The sequence below is a fragment of the Arachis hypogaea genome, chromosome 13, assembly GCF_003086295.3.
Source record: "Arachis hypogaea cultivar Tifrunner chromosome 13, arahy.Tifrunner.gnm2.J5K5, whole genome shotgun sequence".
NCBI lineage: Eukaryota > Viridiplantae > Streptophyta > Magnoliopsida > Fabales > Fabaceae > Arachis > Arachis hypogaea.
The window spans coordinates 12,137,932-12,147,862 of NC_092048.1; the positions used below are offsets into that span (position 1 = coordinate 12,137,932).

General features: G+C 37.2%; 1 long non-coding RNA gene across 1 annotated transcript; it reads left to right on the plus strand.

Moving 5' to 3' along the window:
* The first annotated feature begins 7,242 nt into the window (after positions 1–7,242).
* On the plus strand, positions 7,243–9,210 carry LOC112737239 (uncharacterized). The gene is made up of 4 exons (XR_003168921.2): positions 7,243–7,700; positions 8,398–8,481; positions 8,645–8,731; positions 8,914–9,210. It is a non-coding gene; the product is annotated as an uncharacterized lncRNA (long non-coding RNA).
* The last annotated feature ends 721 nt before the right edge of the window (positions 9,211–9,931 follow it).

Consider the following 9,931-nt stretch of genomic DNA (forward strand, 5'->3'; position numbering starts at 1 on the left):
ACATGAGTGAACCTATTATTCCTCTATACTTTGTTTCATCCACATCTTGACCATCATCATCCTTTTCAAGTTTTGTGTTGGGATGCATTGGTGTACCCATTGCTTTGGAGTTTTCTAGGCCAAACTTTTTAATAAGTTCTTTTGCATATTTTCCTTGGTAAATAAAAGTACCACTAGGAGTTTGTTTAATTTGGAGTCCAAGAAAGAAAGTAAGCTCTCCCATTAAACTCATTTCAAACTCACTAGTCATGAGTTTTCCAAACTCTTCACACAAGGAAATGTTGGCCGAACCAAATACAATATCATCAACATAAACTTGAACAAGAAGTATATCATCATTAGATGCTTTAATAAATAAAGTAGTGTCGGTGGTACCCCTTTGAAATTTATTTTCCAACAAGAAGGCACTAAGCCTTTCATACCAAGCTCTTGGAGCTTGTCTAAGACCATAAAGGGCTTTAGTTAATTTGAAAACATGATTTGGAAACTCTTTATGTTCAAAACCGGGGGGTTGTGCCACATACACTTCTCTATCAATAAAACCATTAAGGAAAGCACATTTAACATCCATTTGAAACATTTTGAAACCTTTATGGGCGGCATAGGCAAGAAGCAATCGAATTGCTTCCATTCTAGCTACCGGAGCAAAAGACTCATCAAAATCTATACCCTCTTCTTGATCGTAACCTTGGGCCACTAATTTAGCCTTGTTACGAACAACTTGTCCATCCTCACCAAGTTTATTTTTAAAGACCCACTTAGTACCCGTTACCTTCATACCATCCGAATAGGGTACTAATGTCCAAACCTCATTCTTGTCAAATTGAGCTAGCTCCTCTTGCATGGCCTTGACCCATGATGGATCTTTAAGAGCTTGTTTGACATTGTTGGGCTCCATTTGTGACAAGAAAGCAAAGTTGCTAGGTTCGGTTTGCCTTTTGGTGGAGGATCTTGTTGTTACGCCATGAGAAGGATCACCAATGATGAAATCATGAGGATAACCTCTCATAGACTTCCATTCTCTAGGCTTTCGGACAGGTGTAGGACTTTGATGAACTTCTGGTGGTCTCACTGTTTCAGTTGCTCGTGCCTGTTCAGGAGACAAAATGGAAGTGTCTCCTCCAATCTGACGAGACAGAACAGGGCTGACAGATTCTTCATTCTGGACAGATTTGGGAATTTCTTTGCTTGTTCCATCTTCATAATCTGAATCAATATCCTTCACAATACTGGGAATTAAGTTAGAATCACAAAAAGTAACATGTATGGATTCCTCTATTGTCCTATGCTCCTTGAGATAAATTCTATAGGCCTTGCTTGTGGTGGAATATCCAACAAACATTCCTTCATATGATTTTGGATCAAATTTTCCAAGGTTTTCCTTATTATTAAGTACAAAACATTTGCATCCAAAAATATGAAAGTACTTAAGATTTCGAGGGGTTCCTTTCCATAGCTCATAAGGTGTTTTCTTTAACCCCTTTCTAATGATTGTTCTATTCAAAATATAACATGCTGTGTTCACAGCCTCAGCCCATAAGAATTTAGGAATTTCACTCTCACATAACATAGCCCTAGTCATTTCTTGAAGGCTTCTATTCCTTCTTTCAACCACCCCATTTTGTTGGGGGTTCTAGGGCATGAAAAATTATGAGAAATCCCTAAGTCATCATAGAAATTTTCAAAATCTTGATTTTCAAATTTTCTTCCATGATCACTTCTCAAATGGGCAATTTTCAAATCCTTTTCATTTTGAATTTTCTTACAAAGGGTGGAAAAAGCATGAAAGGCATCATTCTTATGAGCAAGGAAAAGTACCCAACCAAATCTAGAGTAATCATCTACCACCACAAGACCATAGTATTTACCTCCTAAACTTTGAGTTCTAGTAGGATCAAAAAGGTCAATATGTAACATTTCCAATGGCCTTTTGGTAGAGATTCCATCTTTTGATTTAAAAGAGGATTTTACTTGTTTGCCTAATTGACAAGTGTCACAAGTAAGATCCTTATCAAACTTGATGTTTGGGATTCCTCTAACCAAATTTCTTTTGACTAGCTTAGAAATTTGATACATGCTAGCATGTCCCAACTTTCTATGCCAAAGCCATTTTTCAGATTCAAAAGATGTGAAGCATGTTACATTTTGTTCCTTTAAATCCTCAAGAGTTAATCCATACACATTGTTGCATCTTTTAGCTTCAAGAAGAACATTCCCAGTTTTTTCACACACAACTAAACAAACAAATTTCTTAAAGATAACTTCAAAACCCAAATCACAAAGTTGACTAACACTAAGCAAATTATGTTTCAAGCCATGTACAAGGAGAACATCATTTATACAAGAAGAAAAGTTTTTACCAACTTTCCCAACAGCCACAATTTTTCCTTTTGCATCATCACCGAAAGTGACAAGTCCTCCATCATAGTCATCAAGCTTTATGAAGAAGGTTGCCTTTCCGGTCATATGCCTAGAGCATCCGCTGTCCATATACCACACATTTTCCTTCCTCTTGGATGCTAGGCAAACCTACAAAACAATGCTTAATTAACCTTAGGTATCCAAATCTTTTTGGATCCTTTTACGTTAAACCATCTTCTATGTCCTAAGCCATTGTAATCAAAAACAATTTTATAAACTTTGTCACCAACCATTCTTTCACCGAAAAAGCATTGAATGGGAAAGTGTCCATTCCGATTGCATAGTCTACAAAACCTTGGAGTTGCCTTTTTGTTAAAGTAGGTGGGATCTTGAAATCTTGTGTCATTAGAAGATGAAGCAATATTTTCAAAATGTGAATTTTCAGATTTATGAAACCCCAACCCAGCCTTATCATAAAGAGGTTTTTGACTAGCCAAGATGTGATTTAAACTTTCAGAACTTTGTGTAAATTTGGCCAAGTCTTCCTCAAGTCTTTTAACCTTTTTAAGCAACTCTTCATTTTGTTTAAAACAGTCCACATATGCAAGAACACAATGGTTACTTTCACAGCTCCTAACTTGGGCTCTTAACTGCTTATTTTCTTCAACAAGATCACAAGCAGTTTCGGCCTCTCTCACTTTTTCTTTTAGAAAACTGTTTTCGGCCTTAAGAATGGTAGTTTGCTGTTCAAGTTCTTGATTTTCCAGCAGAAAACATCTTATTTTTTCAGAAAGGTGGTCTATCATAAGATGGAGATCTTCAGTGTTAGGGTTATGAAAGACTACCTGATCTATGTGGTCTGCCATGAGACATGTTTGTGACTTGGTCTCGGTTTCTTCATCATCATCATCAGAGTCATTCTCCAAGTCTTCCCATGTGGCGATCAGTCCTTTCTTGTTTCCTCTTTTTGGCCTTTCCTCCTTTTTCAGCTTGGGACAATCAGATTTGAAATGCCCCATTTCCTTGCAATTATAGCAAGTTACCTTGCTAAGGTCTTTCTTTATTCTCCTTGTGCTGCTGCCTTTGCCTCTGAGCTTAGCCATTTTCCTGAATTTTTTTGCAAATAAAACAAACTCATTTTCAGAAGAGTTATCACTAGATTCATCATCCAGAGGGTTAGTCACAGAAGAAAATGCAATTCCTTTCTTTTTTGTATCCTTTTTTAAATAGGTATTTTCAAAAGCAAGAAGATTTCCTCTCAAATCATCAAGTGTCATGGAGTCTAAGCTACTGCTCTCAGAAATAATTAAAGCTTTAGTTTCCCAGTCTTTTGTGAGACATCTCAACACTCTTCTCACTAGCACAGAATCAGAATGTGTAATTCCTAGAGCATCTAAGCCAACAATGATAGCATTGAACCGTTCAAACAGTTCATCAATGGACTCTTCTTCCTTCATTGCAAACGTTTCATACTCTCTGTTTAGCATATCTGCCCGAGTCTTCTTGACAATGGTGGTTCCTTCATGGGTGATTTGCAATTTGTCCCAGATTTCCTTTGCCGTTGTGCATCTTGATACCCGTCGGTATTCCTCAAAGCTGATAGCGCAATTGAGTAGGTTTACTGCCTTGGCATTTAACTCCACCTTCTTCCGATCTTCCTCGGTCCAGCTTGCTTCTGGTTTGAGAGAAACAACTCCTTCGGCACTTGTATCAGTTGGATATTGAGGTCCTTCTAAGATGATTTTCCACAGTCTGTAATCCACTGCTTGCACAAATATCTTCATCCTCTCCTTCCAATAAGTATAATTCTTCCCATTGAAAAGAGGAGGTCTATTGCTTGATTGACCCTCAGTCAGATTGTAGGACACCACATTTGCGCCACTGTTTTCCGCCATAGGGATCTTTACTCCAAGCTGCAAAGCTTGATCTCTTTGAGACCAAGCTCTGATACCAATTGATGGTTTCATTGGCTAAGAGAAGGGGGGGTTGAATCTTAGTCCCCTTTTTATGTTGCTGACACTAGCTGAATACAGAAGAGGTTTTTCTGTTTTAGCTCATCTCTGGACACGAGACATTTTGTTTTTGCTCGTCACTTGCCACGAGACATTTTGTTTTGTCTCGTCACTTGGCACGAGATATTTTAGTTTTTGCTCCTGTGCAGTAGAAAACAGAAATGAAGTAGGAGAGAAGAAATATTACACCCAGATATATCCTGGTTCAGCTGCTAAGTGCAGTGCAGCCTACATCCAGTCTCCATCACAACCATGATGGAATTTTACTATAATCAATCTGATTACAACTTGTAAAGTGCTAACCCAACTTACAAGGGGATTCCCACAGAATCATGAAACACAACATAGATGAACAAAGGAACTCTAAGACATCTATGGCTTTTTCTTTTAATTTTGCACTCTCTGCCTTTTTCCGCTCTATGGATTTTTCATTACAAACCTCACTGTTTGCCTTTTACCATGAGACTCAAGACATGACAAAATTAAACAGAAAAATACAAAACAGAAAATATTGAAGGAGAAGAGAAAAACTGTTAGCTCAGGTAGCTCTGAGAACTCTGTGCCTTGCACTCTCAAATTTTCTCCTTGCCTCAAACAGTGGCTGTCTACCCTTATTATAGAAGAGGGGAGCCTCCACTTATTGAAGCCAAAACCGAACCAACTTCTTCCTCCTTCAACAAAACCGGTTCAGCCACAAAGAGAGAGAAGAGATAACCATGCATTAACCAACATGCAATTACCTCTAGTCCTTTCTTGATCATCACCCTTCATCAATCCGAGCTCTCCATCCTTGGCTTGCTCTCCAAGATGGAATTCTGGCCCTTGATGCTTCATGATGATGATGACTTCATCTGCTTCAATCTCTGCCTTCAACCATCACTTCGCCACTCTAGCTACTCCCTGTGGTGGTTGAGCAGAATCAAAGACAAGCCATGCTTCAAGAATCTCCCTTGCTGGCCGAGATCTTCTTCTACCTCTTTGAGCATGCAAAGCTCAAGATAACCTCACCAAATCTGACCACATTTGGTAAGTATCTTAGCCACAGCTCATTTTTATTTTAGTATATTTTCTTGCCATCATTAGCTTGATGGTCTTGATGCATGCAGCTTCTTCCTTCTGTTGGTTAATGAGCACGGCGTCCATGGTTTACTGGACAAAGACCAAAGAAGAAGCAAGAAAGAGATGAGAGAGAGGAAAGAGAAATAGTAGTTAATGAAACAAAAGATAAAAGTGAATTAATTTCCCTTTCTCTTTTTACTGACAAACGTGTAGCCTTGGTGCTTGCAATCACATCACTTTGTCAATTTCTCTCTCATAGTTCCCATGTAATAAATGATAGTTGAGTGTAATTTGAAATCCAACACATGTTTGAATTTTTGGATCTGTTGAAAACAATTTGGGTTCCTTCTTCATTGTTTTCGGGTAATGCATGAGGAATTAGCATTGCATATAATTGGGCTTAGTTGCATCAAATATTAAATCTGGCCCAATTAACAACATTTGCTTTCCTGATGGATTTGGATCAAGCATAGGAAGCTCTCATAGAAAATTAACCATGGGTTTGGTTGTAATCAACATTGAACTTGGCCCATTTGGTTAACATTTGCTTTCTTGATGAAAATTGTTTCAGATCAAACATAAGAGCTCTCATCAAAAATTAACCATGGGCTTGGTTGTAAGCAACATTAAGCTTGGCCCAACAATATAAAATTTCAGCCACTTAGTATATAATTATGCAACAAGGCTGGTTTTTAATTTGGGTTTGCAACATTTTATTTTCCGGCCCAATAGAAAAATCCTGCACAGCAAAATTAATTAACACATGATTAGATTAATAATTTTGCTGTTAATGATGTTTGATCATCATCAATTTAGTTTAGAGTTTTCCAAACTCATCAAGGATATATCTGGGTGTAATTTTCTCTCTTCTCTACTCCATTTCTGTTTCTACTGCACAGAAGCTAAAACTGAAAAATATCTCGTGCCAAGTGACGAGATAAAAATAAAAGTCTCGTGGCTAGGGACGAGACAAAAATCAAAAAGTCTCCTGAAGACCAGCAAGTGTTACTTTTCAAAAAGGGGGCTAAGATTCAACCTCTCCTTCTCTTAGCCACTGAAAACCATCAGTTGTGAAATCACAGCAACAATAATTGAAGCTCAAAGACAAGAATTCAGGTCTCAGAACAGCTCACATTTGATTTTAGTACGTGAGGCCACTATTTAGTCATGTGGCAGAGATAAGAAGAAATTCACGTCCTCTTGTTCCCCATCAAAAATTGATTATCCATAACTTGTCTATTTCAAGCATAATACAATATTGGGGTGAGACTAGTACCCAATTCAATATGCAGGCCCGAATCCCTAATATCTTTACCAGTGGCCAATGAGAAAGATGCCTAAAAAGTGTTTGATAATCCCCATCTGCCAAATCCATGATGCAGTAAGGACCTGTGCGAGCAAGGAGGCACATGTTTCTTTTTCCCTCTGCAAGTGATTAGATTTAAACTCAATACTATGTTTATAGAGAACTCATTATCGTTTGTCATACAAATTAAAAGCAAACTTCTTAATTACCATTATCTGGATCCTTGTAATTATTATATCATTCTTTGGTTTTTGTAACTAAATATGCGAAACTGCCATTGATATAGGGGTGTTCAAAACCGAACCAGACCGATCTAAACCGACTGACCGAACCGAAAAAACCAAAAACCAAACAAATCAAAAACAAAAAAAACGAAAAAAATAAGTTTTGCTGTTTTTATTGCGGTTCGGTTCGGTTTTCGATTCTGACCATAAAAACCCTAACCGAACCGAACCGAACCGAACCGGTTTATGAAAAACCCTAAAAACCAACCCCCATCCCCTCCCAGACGCCAGACCCCAAATGCGAACACCCCCAGCCCCCAACTCCCCAAGTCGTGACCTAAAGTCACATAACCCCCATCACCCCCAATTTCGAAACCTAGCTTCTCTCGCTCTCTTCTCTCAGTCTCGCCCTCGCAGAGTCGCAATCTTACAGTCGCTCTCTGCTGCTCTTAGTCTTGCCCTCGCAGTCGCTCTCTGCTGCTCTCAATCTCGCCCTCGCAGTCGCAAAGTCGCAATCCCACCAGCCACCAACACCCGAAGCCTTCTTCCCAGTTCCCAGCGAGCACCAACCCAGCAGGCAGCAGCGTTCTCTTCCCAGCAACGCCCAGCGTCGCCAGCGAGCACCGACCCACCGACCCAGGAATGTTCTTCCCAGCAGCGCCGAGCCACCGACCTCAGTTTCCACCGAGCCTCCATCGTCTTCTGTAATGGAGGCTAAGCGGCTATGCCTCATGTTTGGTTTGTTGTTCTGAATCTATTTTTATTTTTAAATTTTGGTTTAGTCTTATTGATTCTAATTTATAATTAATACTTGGTTGAATTGTTCTTGATTTTATGGTTGAGTTGTTGATTCTGATTTCGTTTTTTAATTTTAAACTTTTTGTTCTGTTTTGATTTAGGGGTTTAGGGTTAATTCTGATTCATGATTTTCAATTCTATTTGTATATTTTGGTTCACAGGTTTAGGGTTGTTGGTTCTAATTTTTTGGTCGAAGGTTGTTAGATTTTTATTCTCTATTCGGATTTTATTTGTTGTTGATTTACTAAAATTGCTTATGATTGTTGTTCATTGTTCATTGTTCAATGTATTGTTACGGCATAGCCTGAATAGTTGTTTTTTCAATTCCCACTGTATGGAATGGATGTTAGCAAGCAAAGTTGTATTTACTGATCATGATATCTGAAAAGTTGTTTTTGGTTTGAAGACCATATATTTAGAACTCTCCATGGATGAATCATAGGCCACAGTATGAAAATCAATTATTTCCAATGGCCTTTTTCATCCTTCCTTCTAGTCTATTCTAGAGTATACTAGATGTTTTGTTTTGTTTGTATGCTTTAGAACTCTATGAGCTAGTGACCCTTTTCCTCTATTAATTTTAGGACTTTATTGCTGGGTTCAGTGTTCATTGTTTTTTTTGTTGTTCATTCTTTAGGGAAATTGCTTCTGATTGCTGGATCACTGGTTCAGTGAGTTTCTCTCCATGCATCAATCCTAGACCACATGTTTCACTGGTTCAGTATGATTTTTTACTTCTTGATTTACTGTTTTCTCTTCTTCTAATTTTTGCTGGCTGCTGCTACTATTATCTTTTTTATTTAATTTGTTAATTATTAATTTTAATTTGTTAATTAATCATTATTATTTCTACTGCTACTATTAACTGTTATGGTTTATTGTAGGTTCATATTGTAGGTTCATATTTGTTCACTAGTTTGAAATTGATATAAAGCAAATCATGAATAGTGGTTCTTGCTACAGGAGTCAGGGTAAGTGGCGGGTTAGACCAATGAATTTGTTTAATGCTTCTTTTTAAATTGTGAAGTAAGGGGAAATGATTGCGATTTAAAGAAAAAATGAATTTATGCACACTGCTATACTGCTCTGAATCCCATTTCTTATAGTTTTAAAGCTATATCATATTTAATGTTGTATCTTAATATTTTTGCAGTTTGGTCATAGTATGAGGGATAATATTGGTGAAAGTGAAGGTGGAACTGATGGAGTGGTGGACATGTAATGCTCCTCCAAACAAATCTGCAAATATAAGATCACCAACAAAATGATTGATTGAATCATTTTTTTTCACTAATCTAGTTTTTTTTATAAATATTATTTGTTATGATTGTTCCTTGTTTTATAGAAGTTGCATCCACTCCTATCCTTTTTTATATGTTTTATATGATTCTTTTTTTTTTAATTTTTTATCATTGTGAATTTATGATGAGCTATGTGCTCATATTGTTCATTGTTTTTGTCTGAATTAATTAAAAACACGAACAAACCGAACCAAACCGAACCGATTTTACTTGGTTTAGTTTGGTTTGGATGGTCTTGGAAAAAAACTGAACAAAATCGAACTGCAGTTTTAATAAACGATCGGATCGGATGGCTTTTTCTTAAATAACCGAACCAAACCGCACCGCGAACACCCCTAGATAGTTACTGCTGTCTTTAGGATATAAGTATATATAATATAATGCAAGTGACCATATAATTTGGAGAAGGAACTTTCCTTAGCTGCGTATGTTATGTTTGCCCTTTTGAAAATTTTATCAATACATATTGGCTTATCCATTGAAGCCCTTCAATCTCCATGCAAATTTGTTAGCAAGTTTTGATCCAAGACTTATATTAATATAATGAAGAATGTTAGAGGGTCAGCAGACTTTATTATTTTTGACCCACAGTTAACTAACAATGTTTAAAATGTAGGCTAAAAGTATATCGTTGGATTGCTAGAATAAAAAGATTGGCCTAAAGGCTAAAAATGTTGATAAAAAACAATAAATTCTGCTAGTGCTTGAGCTTTTCTCTAATATAATCACAACATTATTAGTTACACAGTTGAATTATGTTGCTGGTTTTGGTTTTAGGTAAATAAACCAATTTTCAAATTGTTGTTACACAATTGAATCTCTCAGCCATGCTTTTTATTATTTTTGTTGTATTCATAGTCCTTGCTTGAG